This window comes from Bos javanicus, chromosome 13 (assembly GCF_032452875.1).
Source record: "Bos javanicus breed banteng chromosome 13, ARS-OSU_banteng_1.0, whole genome shotgun sequence".
Lineage (NCBI taxonomy): Eukaryota > Metazoa > Chordata > Mammalia > Artiodactyla > Bovidae > Bos > Bos javanicus.
In genome coordinates, this window is record NC_083880.1 from 62782600 (window position 1) to 62800890 (window position 18291).

The following is an 18291-nucleotide window of genomic DNA, read 5'->3' on the forward strand; positions in this document are numbered from 1 at the left end:
TTATGGTCAAAGTGTGCATCCATGCAGGTCAAATCTTGCCTCAGCTGCTTCCTAACACTGGGAGCCCTGGCCAAGCTATTTGGCTTCCAGGAGCCTCAGTTTTCTCTCCAATAAACAGTATCACTCAGAGAACCCTGGCCGCCCAGGGTGGTTGTCAGGGAGAGATGAGCTAACCCATGTGAGCTGCTGAGCACAGAACATGCCACATAAAGTGGCCACTGCCTTTGACTCTTTTTTAAAAACTATGTATGTATGTTTTTAAAAACTATGTATGTATGTATGTATTTTTGGCTGTGTCGAGTCTTAGTTGCAATACGTAGCCTCTAGAGAGCATGGGCTTAGTTGCCCAGCGGCATGTGGGATCCTAGTTCCCTAAACAGGAACCAAACCCAGGTCCCCTGCCTTGGAAAGTGGATTCTCAACCACTGGGCCCCCAAGGAAGTCCCCTACCTATGATTCTTAGTATACCTAACACAAAAGCCGCCTCCTCCAGGAAGCCTTCCATTGACCTCCACTGCCAGCTGTGATCTCTCCCTCTTTGAAAATCCCAGAGAACTTTATCAGAGAGAGAAATAAAGTGACAGAGGCAGAGAGGGAGACTCATGAAGAAATAAAGTGGAGGAGGACAAAGTCTGGGAGAGAGAAAGCAAGAAGGCAAGAAGGGGAGAAAAAAGAAAAGGAAAGTGAAGAAAGAGGGGAGAGGCGAGAAGAGGGACCCCAAGCTGGGAAGGAAGCAGCCATCCTGAGCCTCCTCATTACACAGACCCGCTGGGGTCTCCTCCGCCCTGTCTGGACTACGCTCTCTGGCCTCAGTTTCCCCTTCCATGGTGTCCGAGACCCCATCTGCTCTCCACACCCCTAGGATGAACCCCCTCCTGGTGAACGAAGCTCTGCGGTTGGTGACATTTGTCCTGGACTAGGCATTGCCCTTCCTCCTGCAGAAAATAGTAAGTTGCTCCTTGTCCCTGCCCCCTGAAAGAGGGGTATGACTCCTAGGGCGGCCCCTTGACTTCACCCCAACCTCAGTGATGACCCCCTCATGCCTTTGCGCCAGGTGTGCCCCACTGCCACAACCCTGCTCAACTCGCTGCTGGAAGACCTGTTACACATCACTCTGCGTTCGTAGCTCCTCGCCAAGGGGAAGTGGGGCTTATCTGCTGTCCCTCAACTGCTTGCCAGGAACTCATCTAGGCTCTGGGAATATGATGGGAAATAAAACAGACAAAGCTTTCACATGGGGAGCCTACTTCCTGTGGATAGAGGGAAAGGGCATTATTTATGTCTTATCACCTTGGTAACTCATTTCCCACTCTGAGCCTCAGTTCCCCAATCTGTAAAATGGGTTTAACCACAACCTCACAGAATGGACCATCGTGATAACACATATAAGCTGGTACAGAGCTATGGCTCATTAAATGTTCATTGTTACAAGACGCTCAGGCCATCCCACAATCAACATAAAGCTAAGCAGAGAAGAAAAAGGAATTTCTACTGCTTTGCAGCCTCCCCACACCATTCTGTACATCCCCCCGGGAGACTGGGGCCCAGCCTCCATTTCCTCAATGCAGCCCCAGCCAGCTCAGGCCCAGAAGACTTCCGGTACTATGTCACCACCACAGAATTCACGGAAAAGGCCATCCTGATGAAAGTCCAGGTGAGCCAGCCCCTGGCCAGGGCAGACCCTCTGGGGACATCCACGGGTCTGGGGGAGGATGGGCATGGAGGAGAATGAGGAGCAGGTGGGTCAGCAGGACAAGAGAATTTGAGTGACTAGAAAGGAGGGGCTGTTAACAAAGTCGCAGAGAAAGGATTGGAGTTACTTGAGCGATAAGCAAGGAAGCAAAGTTCATGGGTTCAAAACCCAGCTCCACCTCTTACCATATGTAGGATCTTAAGAAAGTCACTTCAGCCCTCTGGGCCTCGTTTCCTTACCTGTCACACGGTTTCCACCTCCCGGTGCTATTGTGAGCTAGAAATGTGCCTGTAAGTGTTCAACACTGTGTCTGACACATGGTGAATCCTCTACATATTAACTGTAGCCAGTTTTTGGCCAGGGAAGTTGTACTCACTGAATTTCTCCTTCCTTCTTCATTTTTCTGAAGCTTGTGACCCCCTGCGGTCCAGGCCAGAGAGTCCCAAGGCCTGACCACCTGGCCCCCAAGCCCTTCCCCAAATTAGCCCAGGGCAGCCTGGCAGACCTGGTCTTTTCACTGGAAACCTACAACGACATCCTGTCCTGCCTGTACACCAGCAAGGAGATCCATGTGAACCCCCAGGACCCCGTGGTGAGTGCTTAAAGAAGAGGAGTACGTTACTTTATTGCTCTATTTTTCACACGAAGAAACTGAAGCCCAGCTGGCAGAAGTACCTTTCTGGTGGGTCCAGATGAGTCACTTCCTCTCTCTGGACCTCACCTGGAGAACTCCTGTTCATCCTTCAGAACACAGTATAGAAGTTGCCTCCTCTAGAAAGACCTCCTTGAACACCCAGGCCCCTTTGTTTTTCCTCTCTTCATAACATTTATTCTGCAAATATGTATTGTAGGCCTACTGTGTGCCATGCCCTGTACACACAGGGTCTCTGCCCTTGAAGAGGTAAAAGTCTATTGGGGGAATAGAAACTAAACAAGGAAACAGTCAGGTAAATAAAATAACGTGTCTATTTATAATGAGCAGAGCAGTGGATAAGCAAGTGACCGGTGGAGGTGAGAGGGCTGCCCTGGACACTGGGGTCAGTAAGGACATCTCTGAGGAAGTGGCCTGAATGGTAGCAAAGAGGCACACACACACACAAGTCTACAGGAGGAGCAAGTTCCCAGGGTCAACAAGGGGGTCAAATGAGGGAGAAATTCAGATCGATCACTCAACAGCCCCCAGCGTCTCCCCATCACACTCAGAATAAAATCCAGTCTCCTCCCCGCAGACCTGGAGCCTTGTGTGGCCTGGCCCCGCCCACCTCTCTAGCTCTGTCTCCTCACCCACGAGACTCTGGTCACACAGGCTGGACTGGTGCTCACCTCAGGGCCTTTGCACACACTCTCTCCCTGCCTGGAACAATCTTCCCTCCACTGTTGTTCTCAGTGCAAATGTCATCACCTCAGAGAGCTGCTCCCTGGCCACCACATCTAAATATCTAAAGTAAGCTTTTTCTCTCTCCACCCTGCCTCTCTCTTTCTATTCTTTTCTCTTCAAAATGTAGATCAAACTATGTATATGAGTAAAGTTATATGTGCAAAGTCATATATAATACACATATGCAATATATGCACATAAACACACACACATATATGCAAAGTCATATATATACATATGCAATATATGCACATAAACACACACATATATATGCAAAGTTATGTATATACATATGTAATACATACACATGGACACACATATGTATATCTGTGTGTTCATTTCCTTAGCTTTGCGTGTTCACTGTCTCCCTCATTTTGAGGATGGGGGCTGTGAACAGTATACTCTGTGAATACTCTGTATACTCTGTACACAGCGAGTGCTCAGTAAATATTGAAATACAGAATCCCAAGATCCATATCTGGAAGAAATCTAGTGTTATTGCTCCATTTTTTACATGAGGAAACCAAGGACCAGACAGGGAACGTGACCTCCCCAGTCACCCAGCAGGTAGGATCAGGGCTAGAGCCCAGACTCCTGCTTCCCCAGGAGGAGAAGCAGGACTTCTAGAGGCTAGAAGCCAAGACTCCTGCTCCCTCCTTTCCACACCGGTGGCAGCTCTAAGTCTAGATATGAACCCTGTGAATCCATGTCCATAGAAATTCTTACACCAGTGGGTACACACGCAAGGGTGGTCTTTGCAGCTTCACGTGTTACAGGGTGAAAAATAAAGGTAAACTAGGAGCCCATCAATAAGGAACTGGTGAAACATAAGTCACGTTATGGTCGTATACGGTGGAATACCAGGCAGCTGTTTAAAAGAATGGGGTTGCTCTACAAGTACTGATGTAATAAACAACGTGGAGAGGAATAAACAACGTGCAGGACCATGTGCTTAGAATGTTCCCATCTATTCATTCCTCTCTGTGTGTAGAAAACAGTCTGTCAGGATATACTCCAAAACATCAACAGTGGTTACCCTTGAGAATAGGATTTAGGGGAAAAGGGGAAAAAGTGTTCGGATGGACTTTTAATTTTTTACTGTATACATTTCATAGTGTTTGCTCTGGTGATCTACGATTTTCAAAAATCAACAGAGTACAGATAGTTAAATACAAACACGATAAAGCAAGGGCAGGAAAATGTTAATAGAAGAATCTAGGTACTAAGTATACAAATGTTCTCTATAAAATTCTTTCAACTTTGCTGCATGTGTGAAAATTTTCACATGGTACTTGCCTGGTGGTCCAGTGGCTGGGTGTCCATGCTCCGAATGCAGGGGGCCCAGGTTTGATACCTGGTCAGGGAACTAGATCCTTTATGCCACAACTAAGAGTTTGCAAATTGTAACTAAAGATCCTGTGTGCCATAACTAAAACCTGGTATAGCCAAATAAATAACAATTATTATTTTTTAAAAGAAAGAAAATTTTCACAATAAAACTTTGGCCGGGGGGGGTGGGGGGAATCATTGAAACAGTAATGTCAACCTTTCCATGTAAATCATGGTGAGAAGCCAAATGAATGGCTCCTCCTGTGCTGAGACTGAGTGGTGTGTCGGTGGTACCTTCAGCTGGGGACAATTACATCTCACTGAACCCCACTGACACCCATCCCAGCCCATGAACCTGCTCAGAAAAGATCTGCAGGATTCTAAAGGTCAACGCATATCTTGCCCTTTTTCCAGGCTGCCAACCTCAACCAGCTATTGTCACTGAGCGCACTGGAGCCTGAGCCCAAGGTGGGTGTGTTGCCTGCTTCTCCCCCAACACCTCGGGCAGGATCTCAGGAAAGATTCTAGAACAGAGGACAGGACTGGGCCACACAGGCATGTTGCATTTGGCCAGACGTTTCTACTGTGGACTCTGGAAATCACTGTACCTTCTTCACAAGTGTTTAAAAGGGACAGTTCACTTAGCTCATTGTCCCACCCAGGTGACATGGCCATGTGGCTGTCATTATTCACTACTGAATAAAACCCCAACCCTGCTAAGGCATCCCCAAGCACACGGCAGATAGCAGTGAGCAGAGACTGTGCCAGACCTGCATCAACATAATCCTCGAAAAGCCTGCCCTCTCACCTTTTGACACTTGTGCAAATGAGGCTGAGCAGAGTGACTTCACTTGCCCACGCTCACATTGCTCAGTAAGAGGCAGAACCAGGATTTGTTCTGATCCCAGACTCCACGATCCATGCTCAGCATCCTCTCTCCAAAGGCTCTGAGAACAGGGAACCTGATGAGCACAGAATAATGACAATAACCACGGCAGACAGGGCTTCCCTGGTGGCTCAGATGGTCAAGCATCTTCCTGCCATGCAGGAGACCTGGGTTCGATCCCTGGGTCAGGAAGATACCCTGGAGAAGTGAATGGCAACCCACTTCAGTTTTCTTGCCTGGAGAATCCCATGGACAGAGGAGTTCATGGGATCACAAACAGTCGGACACGACTGAGCGACTAACACACACACACACGATAGATAACAATAGTGCTACCAGATGCAAAGTTCCTTTCTAAGCACTTTACATTAATTTACTCGTTTAATCACCACAACAACCTGATGAGGTAGGTGTGATTATTATCCCCATTTTATTGGGTTGGCCAAAAAGTTCATTCTTTCCAAAAGCTGTTATGGAAAAACCCAAGTGAAATTTTTGGCCAACCCAATGCAAGCATGAAAGTTGAGGCACAGAGAAATTAAGAAAGTTGTCTCAGACCACACAGTTTAGAAGCAGCAGAACTAGACTCTGGCTCCAAAATCTATACTCTTATCTGCTTTGCACACCCAGGAAAAGGGGGATGTCATTTCAGGTCAGAGGAGCTCAGGGAGGGTAAGTGACCTTCCCAAGGTCACACAGCAAGCTGCTACAGAACTAGAGTGAAAACTCAGACACCCTGACTCCTAAGATGGCCTTGTTCCCATCCTTCCCAGCTGGGGGCTAAGGAACACGGTCTTCTGTCCCAGCCGGCACCTTCTCTGCTTTCTCCTTATTTAGACTTCTGATCAGTCTAGAGGGAACGTGGGACTGACCATCAGCATCCCTGACCCTCCCATCGTCCACCTTGATGGCCACACAGCCTCCGTCATCCAGCCGGGCTCCCTGGTGCTGGTGGGGTCCAGCAACACCTCCCCCATCTCAGTTTCCTGGGTGAGTAAGCCTCAAGTTCTTCGTTCCCCAAGGAGCTGGGGGCCATTTGAGGGCCCCTCCAAGGCCAGCTGACTGAGGCAGCATGACAGAGGGCAGTGGCAAACCTCGCCACCATGACATCTGCTAACGTTCCATAGCCATGCCTGTTGCAAGAAAATTAAAATACTTTCACACCTGCTCCCCTAAGTCGAGCCCCCATGCTCCCCAGAGATCTCTTCAGCAACTACAGAGTTTTGCCTCTGATACCCTATTGACTCTCTCTTCTGGACATGGCTGCATTGAAACCCTTGTCCACAAAACTAGGAGAAAACTTAGAGAAACAGAGTTCATGGAGGGCTAAATGTGATTGTATTCTCTGCTCCCCAAGAGCGGGGTGACCCAAGCTAGAGAGGGCTGGACCCTGGAAGGAATTCTGGAAAAGACAGCCCCATCGAAGTTTCAACCCGTCTATCCCGAGCCCCGCTGGTGTTCCTACTTCCCACTCCGCAGACCTTGAAATTGGGAAGGCGCTGTGGGACACGACTTAGCACCTAAACAACAACTGTGGGGCAGAAAGGCCGCCCCACTATACGTGAGCTTAGGGCCATCTGCTGTGTGCAGCTGGGTCCTGGGAACTTAGCTGGCATGATTCTCTGGACCAGACATCAGTCATCTCTGGCTGGCAGTGAAAATTCTGGTTTCTGGTTTAGGAGGTAATCGTGTGAATTATGGAGGCTCAGGGACAACCCCCTCAAAACCAAGGGGTCCTCTGGCTTCCAACTAGCGATTCCACCACAAAATGACTCATTGCAAAAGGCCTTCCCTCCACTGAGCTGAGCTTCCCCCTCCCCTCATATCCAGCTCTTGCCTCCAGGAGCACCCAGCACCCCCCAGTGCTCTCTCCCATGGCAACACCCACATATTCGTGGTCTGAACTCACAGGAGCCAGCAGCTGGAGCTGGGGAGAGGATGGGGTGAGGGGGGCTGGCCCTGGATAATGTAAGGTGTTCAGTTCAGTTCAGTCACTCAGTCGTGTTTGACTCTTTGTGACCCCGTGGACTGCAGCACACCAGGCCTCCCTGTCCATCACCAACTCCCAGAGTTTACTCAAACTCATGTCCATTGAGTCGGTGATGCCATCCAACCATCTCATCCTCTGTTGTCCCCTTATCTTCCCGCCTTCAATCTTTCCAGCACCAGGGTCTTTTCAAATGTAGGGTGGGGGTGCAGGAAACCCCTCCATCTGGAATATGAATTCCTCTCCTGTTCTGACCTAATAATCTCCACTCCTTATAGAAACCCCTTTCAAATGCTGTGTTTTCCTCAAAAAATCAGGAATTAAAACTCCAGTTCACTCCGAAGAGGTAAACATTTTTGTTTGGGATGTTCAGGAAAAAATGAGGGGGTTGACAGGGTGTGTGGAAGGACAGAGTGTGGTTTCGGGGTGCAAGTCTCCCAGCTCACTGTCAGCTGAATGGAGCCGTTGAGAGGAGGTGGGAAGGAAAGGGGCGGGGAGGTGTGTTGTGACATGAAGTCACTGAACAGTGCACCCTTCTCCCACCCCAAGCAACTGCCATGACCTAAAAGGGTGATCTCTTTTCTCTGGTAGCATTACAGTCATCCTGGGCCCTTACCCCGCTGGCCTTGAAAAGCAGGTGAGTCTTTTTCCTCATCCTTGGCCTCTCATGGTTCTGAAGGACCCACCCGCAGGCCTGAAAGAAGGCCCTGAGTCACTGATGTGGGGGTGGGAAGCCTCACTCGCTTTCTGGGTGATCTCATCCTGCCCACGGGGGTGGGGAGAACCCTCAGAATGTCAACTTGTCTGTTTCATTCTTTGATACACTTGACAAGTTGGTCCCCGTGAAACTCTGGCCCTGGGGTTTTCTCTGGCCCAACCGGCTTCCTGGTCTGCCCTGCACAGAAACAAAGAATCTGTGAGGCGACCCTTTTTCATGGCCCCCAATGTTCCCCAGTCCCTTCACGAACCTGGTCGTCTGGCTCCAATGCCCTTTAATAGTGGAGTTCCCAGGACTACTCCTGGTCTCCTGTGGGCACCTGGACACTGGAGTCCCCCCATTCCCATGGTCGGAATCTGCCAAGCCAGCAGAAGTGACCTTCCTGTTCCTCTTTCATTCCTTGTAGAAAGAATGTCTGGAGGCCTTTCTCTTCGAGCTTCTGAACTGGAGGGTCCTGCCCCATCACAACAGTGAGCGCCACTGTCTTTCTACTCAGGCCTGCATACCACGCAGAGAGCCACACCAGCCATGCCTGCAGCCCCACACAGACAGCTGGCTTCCACGCTTGAGAACTGTGGAGACCCTGAAGTCTGGGGGGTGCAGGGGGTGGCAGATGGCGGGTGGGAGAGGGGCCACCTGTGCCCTCCTGTTCTTTGCTCAGGCCGCTGGTGGTAACAAGAGCTCAGAGTGGGGCGAGGAAGGGCTTCATACGGAGGTGGGGGTAACATGACAGAAAGTAAGAAAAGGAGAGGCCCTCAGAGGTGGTGGAGCCCACAGCTCAGAGTTCTACACCTGCAGGGGCCAGGTAAGCAACACACCGAAGGAAGCAGCCCAGATCGGGCCTATGGAGAACACGTCCCACCTTTAGTGGGCAGCTAGCACTCAGCTGGGGCTTCCCAGGTGGCTCAGTGGTAAAAGAACCCACCTGCCAATGCAGGAGACAGAAGAGACTCGGGTTCGATCCCTGGGTCAGGAAGATCTTCTGGAGGAGGACATGGCAACCCACTCCAATATTCCTGCCTGGAGAATTCCATGGACAGAGGAGCCTGGCGGGCTGCAGTCCAGGGGGTCCCAGAGTCAGACACGACTGAGCAGCTGAGCACGCATGAGCACTCAGCTCAAATGAGAGCAGGGAAGATATGTTTTACCTTTGAGAGACTCCAGAAAGCTGAACTTTTTGAGACATCGCCTCCTTCTTAGATAACAGCAACAAAATCAAACTTTCCCAAAACACCCTTGTCTTAGTTTGGGTTTCCTGGGAAGCAGACCCTGAGGCAACAGAGAACAGGCACAGAAAGTGGTCCTGCGAAGATGGAGGGGTGTGGCAAGTGAGTCTTCCAGAAATGCAGCGCGCAGTCAGGCTCTTCTGCCCCGTGGCACTCGCGGCCTCCCTCTCCTCCCACCTCCCCTGATGCGGTCTGTCACCCATCACTGTCTACCTAACACCTGCTGCCCATCTCCAGTCTACCCACGTGATTATTTAGCCATTGCCTATGACCCAGCCAGAGGGTGAGCTGCCGAAGGGCAGGGACCCCTGGTCTTTGTTTTTTGTGTTCCTACACCTTGTCCAGTGCCTCCCACCCAGGAGATCCTCAGGAAGTATTAATACATGTAGGATAAACAGTTCAGACGTCACTCACCTCTGAGAAATCACCTGGCTCAGCCTCCTCCTCTTTCAGAGAGACCCAGAGATGTCCCCCGTGGAATTACCCAAGATCACTCTGCAAGTCTCTGGCAGATCTGAGCCCAGAACCCTGGCTCTTTGTTTCCCTGACATGAGCTTTCCCCTGTGCTCCAACTCCAGGACTCAAGTTAGGACTGCAGAGTAAAGGCAGAGGAGTAGCTACTGCTAGGTCGCTTCAGTCGTGTCCAACCCAGTGCAACCCCATAGACGGCAGCCCACCAGGCTCCCCGTCCCTGGGATTCTGCAGGCAAGAACACTGGAGTGGGTTGCCATTTCCTTCTCCAATGCATGAAAGTGAAAAGTGAAAGTGAAGTTACTTAGTTGTGTCTGACTCTTAGCGACCTCATGGACTGCAGCCTACCAGGCTCCTCCGTCCATGGGATTTTCCAGGCAAGAGTACTGGAGTGGGTTGCCATTGCCTTCTCGGAGAGGAGCAGAGAGAAGCTCAAATGCGAAGCAGGCTGAAGGATTTACCATCTGTTCTGTGGCCCATGGTAGCCAGGGAAGGTTCTGGGCATGAAGTGAGCCAATTCATTTTCAAGAAGGGGAACCAATCGTAGGTGGAGGATTGTAGTTACAGATAGTCCAACAAGGCAGCCAGAGTCCAGGTGGGCAAGTGTTAGTCGTGTCCGACTCTTTGCGACCGCATGGACTGTAGCCTGCCAGACTCCTCTGTCCATGGAATTCTCCAGGCAAGAATACTGGAGTGGGTTGCCATGCTCTTCTCCAGGGAGTCTTCCTGACCCAGGGATCAAACCCAGGTCTCCCGCATTGCAGGCAGTTTCTTTACCATCTGAGCCACCAGGGAAGCCCCAAGGTGGTCAAGGATGCAACTTTATCTGGGATAGCAGAGAGGAGGACACACCCAGCCCCGCAGACACCTGCCCACAGCACACTGAGCTCCCCCGCCCTCCCCTCTTGCAGACCTGCTCAGAGAACAAGGCATCCTGCTGCCCAACATCAAGGGCATCTCCTTCGACCAGGCATGAATGGAGCCCTCCGAGGTAAATGCTGGGAAAAGGAGCTTCCTGGGGCCCACGTGGGAGTTCAGAGCTACAGGAGCCATGGGATCCTACAGGTACTTGTCCCCATTCTGCGGAGGGGGACGCTGAGGCTTGGGCAAAGGGGGCCCTCCCTTGACCTTCCTCATCTCACTGTCTTTCACAGCCATACTGGGTGAGCTGCCCCATTTACAGATGAGGAAGCTGAGGCTCTGGGAGTGGGGGGCTCCATGAATCCCTCCAGGAGCCATACCCATGGCTCTCCGAGAGCTTCTAGGCCTTACACAGGTGATCTTAACAATTAGCTCCATGAATTTGACGCTATTACTTCTCCCATTTTACAAAAGAAAGGTAGAGAAATTTGCCCAGGGCAGCAGAGCCAAGATTCCAACTGGGGTTCATCTGACTTCAAAGCCTGTACCCTTAGCCTGGACCACCCACCGTGCTAGAATTGGGTATCCTGACCCCCAAAAACAGGGCTGCTGCCTCTTGCACCTGCTATCTGAATGCCAGGAAGGGAAGATGCTGCCAGAGACCAGAGGGCAGGGAAAACCAGCAGAGGAACCACGGAGGTGATTCCATCGGCATTTGCCAGCTCTGAATCTGCCCCCAGAGTTGCCTTGCCCCTTCGGCCCTCTGCCCTTCCCTCTGTGGGTGAACATGAGAAGAGGCTGATAGGAAAGGACAGAGCTTAGAGCTGCCCTTCATTTCTTTGTTCCTGCCTTTAAAAGACCCCCACTCTTAAACAGCAGCACAGGAAGGGATATTTGGTGCAAGGCAGAAAGAGAATCACAGAACCTCCTGGCTGTACAACCTCAGGCAAGCCACTAGAGTCTCTCAGCCTGTTGTCTCTGTTTGCGTAATGGAGAGAAAGATAGCTCTCCCCCTGGGCCGGAAGTGAGGGCTCCCCTGACAAATAAGAGCAACCATTAAGGCCAACATTTGACAGAATGTGACCCACCACCCCAGGCATACAGTTCGAGCTTCAGGATCGCCAGTTATGCCCAGTCCTGGACCCAGCACTCCCAGTTCCCAGTCCTGACATTCAGGAAACACTAGGAATCTGCTTTCAAGGACCAGAAGTTACTGAGCAGGAGGCAGGAGGGCACAGCAGCAGTTCCTATCACAAAACCCCAGCTCCTCACCTGTGCTGCTCCCCACCCCCAACCTCAGACTCTGCCCTAGATTCAATCCAGGGTGGCCCTAGTGGGAAGGGTTGGCTCCAGGTGACTCTAGCAGGTCAGGGCTGGAAGGGCTACTAGAGGTAACATAGGGGCCCGCCTGCTCAAAAATGATGCCACAAATCCTGGCTGTTGGGGCCAGAACCCGGAAGAATAATCACGGCACAGCTACCACATAACCAGACCTATAGAGGCAGGGGGACTTCCTAGTGGCTCAGTGGTGAAGAATCTGCCTGCCAATGCAGGAGATGTGGGTTTGATCCTTGGGTCAGGAAGATCCCTTGGAGAAGGAAATAGCAGCCCATTCCAGTATTTTTGCCTGGAAAATCCCATGGACAAGACTATATTCCATGGAGTTGCAAACAGTTGGACATGACTTAGCAACTAAAGAACCATAACAACAACCGAGAGGCAAGGGGAGAAAGTGTGGGTGGGCTCAGTGGCTCACTCATTAATTCACTTCTAGACTGTCCCACGCTGTCAAGTTGATGACATATTGTACAGCTCTAGAACGCACCTATACTATAGTGTACATGAATGGCGCCACCTAGAGTTGAGCAGTGCACAACCTGTGCGTCCTTCCACGGCTGCCCTCATCACTCACTCATTAATTCAGGCAATAAATGTGACTGGCTGCTCTGTGCCTGGCCCTGTGCTGAGTGATGCTGAGATACAGATGAGTTAGACCCAGGGCCTAAACTTTCCAGGAGCTCCTATTCTTGTGGGGGGAAAGGGTGCAGGAAGGGATGGATTCCAGCAACATGGTCAGGTCTGGCAGAGGTTTGAGCATTGTGGGTAGGAACAAGTGAAAGGCTCCAATCCACCTCAGGGTGACCCAAGCAAGACAAACCCCAATGCTACAAAAATACGAGAGTCACCTTGATACGAAGGCTTTCTGGACAAGCCCCAAAGACTGGTCTGCCCCTTCACTCACAAACATTCCCGAGACCCTCCTCCCCCTCCACTCTATCCCCCTGTCCAGTCGGTTCCTGACTGTGCCCTCTGGCCACCAGGGGAAGGCATGTCCTCAGGGCATACAGTCCCTCTCGGGTGTGGCAGGAGAGCTTCGGGGAGAGCTGGCTTTGTGCGCCGTGTGGACTGAAGGGACGCATCTTCCTGCTTCTATCCACAGGACTACCTGCTGCTGACCGTTCCAAAGGAATAACCAGTTCTTACTGAGAGCCAGTCCCTCCCCTCAGCCACAAGTGCTTCAGGCCCTTGAGAGTCCGAGAATGGCTACAGTCACAGTGGAAAATCACAGTTGCAGTAAAGATGATTCTTGCTTGAGGAGTCTGGTTCTGAATTTGTTAAGGGGTTCTGGGAAGTGGCCAGGCTGTTCTGAAATGTTTCAATGAAAGGATTGTCTCCCTGGCCATTCCTGCTTTCCCTTAGCCCCTCAGAGAGGTATTCTGAATTCTGTATTCAGTGTCTTAGATGGTGTAAGTGCCTCAGAAAATGGAAAGGGGGCTTGAACTCCGAAAGCCTAGCCCCTGAGAGGATGGGGTGTGGAAAGGATGGGAGGAACATGCGCACACAGGAAAGCTCCCCTGCTCAAGAGGGAGGAAGAGAAAGGAAGCAGGAAAAAGAGTCCCTAAGAAGAGAGGGACCACAGGAGACAGATGTTTGGGAGGCCCTGAGCAGAGAGGGAAGCAGGCAGACCCCCACGCAGGTGAGTGCTTGTGAGACAGCCACACCTCAGAGCTCCCCTGGCCTCAAAGGTGTGGTGAGCAGCAGAGTGATTTTCATGTGCCCAAGAGCAGAGCCTTCAAGGGAGAGATCCAGAAGCATCGTCACCACCAACCTGCCAGCCCCACGTGGCCCAGGCAGAGCAAAGCAGCGAGCAGAGAAAAGCCAGGCACCAGAGGGTTTTGCAGTCTGAACTGTAAACAGCACCATAGTTGCCAAGGATGGAGGGATGGCCAAGCAGAGGGACGCCCCCTCCCACACCTGGGCACCTGTCAAAGCCCACAGCTGGTTGGGCCCTGCCCCAGAAAAAGGCAGATGGGAGAAAACTTCAGACTCTTATAGAGACTCAAAGCAGGCTCTATCTTAGAATGAATAGGTAGTCAGCCGCCCAGGAACCCCAGCTGGCCTGTGAAACTGGAGAAATTGCTGGGGAGACCGTCCTGGGGGCTGATTCTCTACCATACAGCCCAAATTATGGGGGGAGCTCACCAGTCTGCTGCAGGGTCCCTGATGGTAGGAGGAGGTGGGAGCCCAGAGCAGACCACTTGTGAGTTCTTTACCTGACTCCTCAACCTGTTTTACAAGCCTCACCTTGAAGGAAAAACGTCCCCCACAGGAGCCCCCAGTGCAGGAGCCATCAGGAGGACTTCAGGCAGGAGGGCAGGACTGTCCTGGTCTTGGACCTCACCCTTGATGTGTATATGACACACCTAAGATAAGGTGGAGGCTGGAACACGCTTTCCCAGAGAAGACGCGAATCTTTACCCCCAGCCCAGAATTTTCCCACCTGTGTGTGATCACACTGCCCGGCGCAAGGTAGATACTAAGCGCAAAATGATTGAATGGAGACTTCCTCAGGACCCTGGCTTGCTCGTCAGCAGGAATGACCTGTCCAAGCAGGAGAGAGCCTCTCCCTCGAGCCTTAGAAGATCCTCATTCCTCTCCTATGGCTTTACCAGATGCATGTCACTCTGCAGTCTGCAGACACTGTTATCCCATTAAATCTTGTGATAACACTGGGTGCTCCCTGATAGACTGTGAGATCACTCCCATCAGCCAGCAGGGCAACACCACTTCTGATGCTAGAAGTCAAGACAGGGGCTCCAAAGACCACCCTCCTGCTCCCTCCACCCCTATGGTCCCTCCCGCTGCCACCCCCATCCCAGGCCTCAAAGCTCAGCTAAGGAGCAAACAGCCCAAAACACCTCCTCCGCTCACCTGCTCTGGTGACCTAAGATCTTCCCCAAAAAGATCCCCCCTGAAGGTCTTCTTAAGAAATACATCTTTTTAAGAAGTGATTTTCAATTTTTGAAGGCTCATGATCCATGTCTTCAAAGAAAAGCTTAAAAGAAATCTGATACATAAAACAGATGACAAGGGAGCTCCTCTGATAGAATGAGACAGGGGGCTGGATCTCTGCCCTCTGTTGTTCCACTTTCTAATCCCCAAAGTGGGCACCTCTGAGAAGCCTCTATGCTCCATGGAGTAAAGTCACTGAGTCACCCAGGAGGGAGACCACCGAGAACCAAGAGTGTTGAGGGACATGACACAGGATGGACGTGTTTTGACCAACTGGGATAATAGCCTAAAGAATGGGGAGAGATTTATTGAAAGAAAGAAAGGGGCCCAGAAGGAAGAACATGGAAAGCACTGACTCTTCCCCACCCCGACCACTACTCCCCAGGTAAGGGCTCTGATTCCTCCACACCCAGTCCAATGCCTGGTCCAATCCTGTGGTCCTGACCACAACTCCCCAGGTAAGGGCTCTGATTCCTCCACACCCAGTCCAATGCCTGGTCCAATCCTGTGGTCCTATTTTCTAAATAGTTCTCAGATCCATCAACAGTACCACACTGAACAAGGCTTCCACCATCTTTCACCTGGATTATTCCGGCTGCCTTCCCCCTGGACTCCAAGTAGCAGCCAGAATAGACTTTTCAAAACATAAACCGAATCATGTCACTTCCTGGTTAAAACCCTCTAATGGTTTCCAACTCAGAAGAAAATCCATGGTCTTCACCACGGCCCACGAGGCTCCTCCTGACTGGCCCCAGGTCAGCCCTCCATCCTCCTCAGTTTCGTTGTCCTGTGAGCTGCTCAAACACACCAGATCTTCCCTATAGCAGGCTGACCCAAGCTGTTCCCTCTCCCTCAGCCCCTCACCCTGTCTTGGGTGGTTTCTTCTCATCCTTTAAATCAACTTAGGAACCATCTCCTCTGAGAGGTCCTCAACTACTGCCATCTCAGGCTTCATTTCTTTCAAAACTCTTAACACAACTTGTCCTTTATTTCACTGAATTTTATTGGTCTGTTTACTTGGCCTGTGTCTGTCTCTCTGACTATAAGTCATGAGGGGAGAGACCATGGCTCATTAATGTATTCATGGTGCCTGGTACATAGCTGGTGCTTAATAAATGTCTGAGGAATACATAAATAGATGAACTGATGGATGGATGGATGGCTGAACTCTCCTTGCCTCACATAAGGCTGTCACTTTACACACTCAGAGCCACCGTGTCATCTGACTCCCATAATGCCCCATAAGAGAAGCAGGCAAGGAACTGGTAGCTGATTTGACAGTCAGGGAGAGAAAGTGAGGCTCTGAGAAGTCGATCCATTCATTTATTCGACCATTACTTCGTTTGTTCCATGTTTACTGCACACTGAGTGGAGACAGGGATGTACAAGGTGAGTGAGACATGCCCCAGCCCCCAAGAATCTCACAGACCAGGGGCATGAGAAGACAAACGGCACGTCCTAGGTCAAGGCTTTGGTTTCAGGCACATCTGTGCTTGAATCCCAGCCCTGCCACTTTTGTAGAGGAATAGCAGCTTCTCTGAGCCCCAGTCTCTTCATCTCTAAATGGGGATGTGGGTGATGGTAATGTGCTGCCGCTGCTGCTGAATGCAGGTTGTTGTAAGGATGGAAAGCATTTTTTGAGTGCTTATTAACAGGGGTTTGGTGGTTGTGGTCGCAATCTTCTATCTTTTCAGTGTGATTTCCATGACATGATCCTCTCTCCATCTCAGGCAAAGCCAGATCCATCTACCCACCCCAACCCCTACACCCGTAAAACCCAAGCTGGCTGATATGTAAAATGCCATTAGAGAAACACCTATAGCTATATAGGGAGCCAACTTGTTGCACTTTCAAGCAGCAAAATGTAGCCCATGGATGGTAAAGTCACTCAGTGAGAAAGCAGCAAAAACAATGTGTAGCCCCTCAGGGAATGAATGAAAAACTCCTCTAGGCATAGACACATTCAGCTTTGACCTATTAACAAAGCAGAGACCATAGGCCTAACACATTGACATCTGTGGGGCAATTGGGTGGAAAAGAAACAGAGTCAAAACAAAGACATCTGCAAACATGTCTTAAATATTTAACCTTTTGAAACCACTCATGCATCTGTGACAAGATATATTCACATGTATCATTGTGGTAGGATGTGTCAACAGAACTCTGTCCTCCCATTGAAAGCAAAAACTCTAGTGACATTAAAATGTCTCTATGCCTGCCTTAATTCTGGTAAAAGCATTATAAAGAATCCAATATTTCAGTTAAAAAAAAACCCCAAATCCATATTTTCTTATAGCAAATAAAGTATAAATAGTTGCCAAAGTCTAGGAAAACGGTATAAAATCTGAGAGAAAGGTAGACCAAAAAAAAAAAAAAAAAATTCTGAAAAAAATGATGCAAAATTATATGATGATGATGACGGTAGTAAATTATGGAATACTCATGTATGCCAAGGGGCTTCCCTGGTAGCTCAGACGGTAAAGAATCCACCTGCAATGCAGGAGACTCATGTTCCATTCCTGGGTTGGGAAGATCCCCTGGAGAAGGGCATAGCAACCCATTTCAGTATTCATGCCTGGGAAATCCCATGGACAGAGGAGCCTGGTGGGCTACGGTCCATAGGGTCGCAGAGTCAGACACGACTGAAGTGATTTAGCATGCCCACACGCATATATGCCAAGCATGGTGCTAACTGTTTGATTTATTCACCTCATTTGATCCACAAGGCACCCCTATGAAAGGGACAATATTATCCCTACTTTATGGACAAGGAAACGAAGGCACAAAAAAAGTTGGATGACAGCCCAAGGCCACAGAAGAGTAAGTAGCTGAACCAGGATTCACAGACAGGCCTGTCTGGCCCCAGAGCCTGTGCACAGAAATTTTGCCTCTTTCTAAAACACTAACCTTTCACCTTTGATAAATCACAAAGCTCACTGAAAATCTCATGAAAGATATGTACCCTACAAATGAAAATTAACCCAAATTTTACAAGCAACCGAAGAGTTCAGGGAGGTAAGTTCCCTACAGGAGGCCTCTGTGAATTCCCATTGCTGGCAAAGATCTGAGAGCAAGTGCACAAGAGAAGGAAACTGAGGAAGGAAAGCCACACATGACTGACAAGTCCAGGGGACTAGATGACACAGACAAGCATATATTCAGACAAACATACAAGCATGCACACGGCTCTATGCAGGTCACTAAAAAACACCTATGGGACTTCAGTGGTTAAGAATCTGCCTGCCATCGCAGGGGACATGGGTTCAATCCCTGGTCCAGGAAAATACCACACGCTGCAAGGTAATTAAGCCAGTGCACAACTACTGAGCCCGCAAGCCACAACTACGGGAAGCCCATGTGCCTAGTGCCCCTGCTGTGCAACAAGACACACCGCAATGAGACGCCCAGACATCGCAACTAGAGAGCACCCGCGCTTGCCACAACTAGAG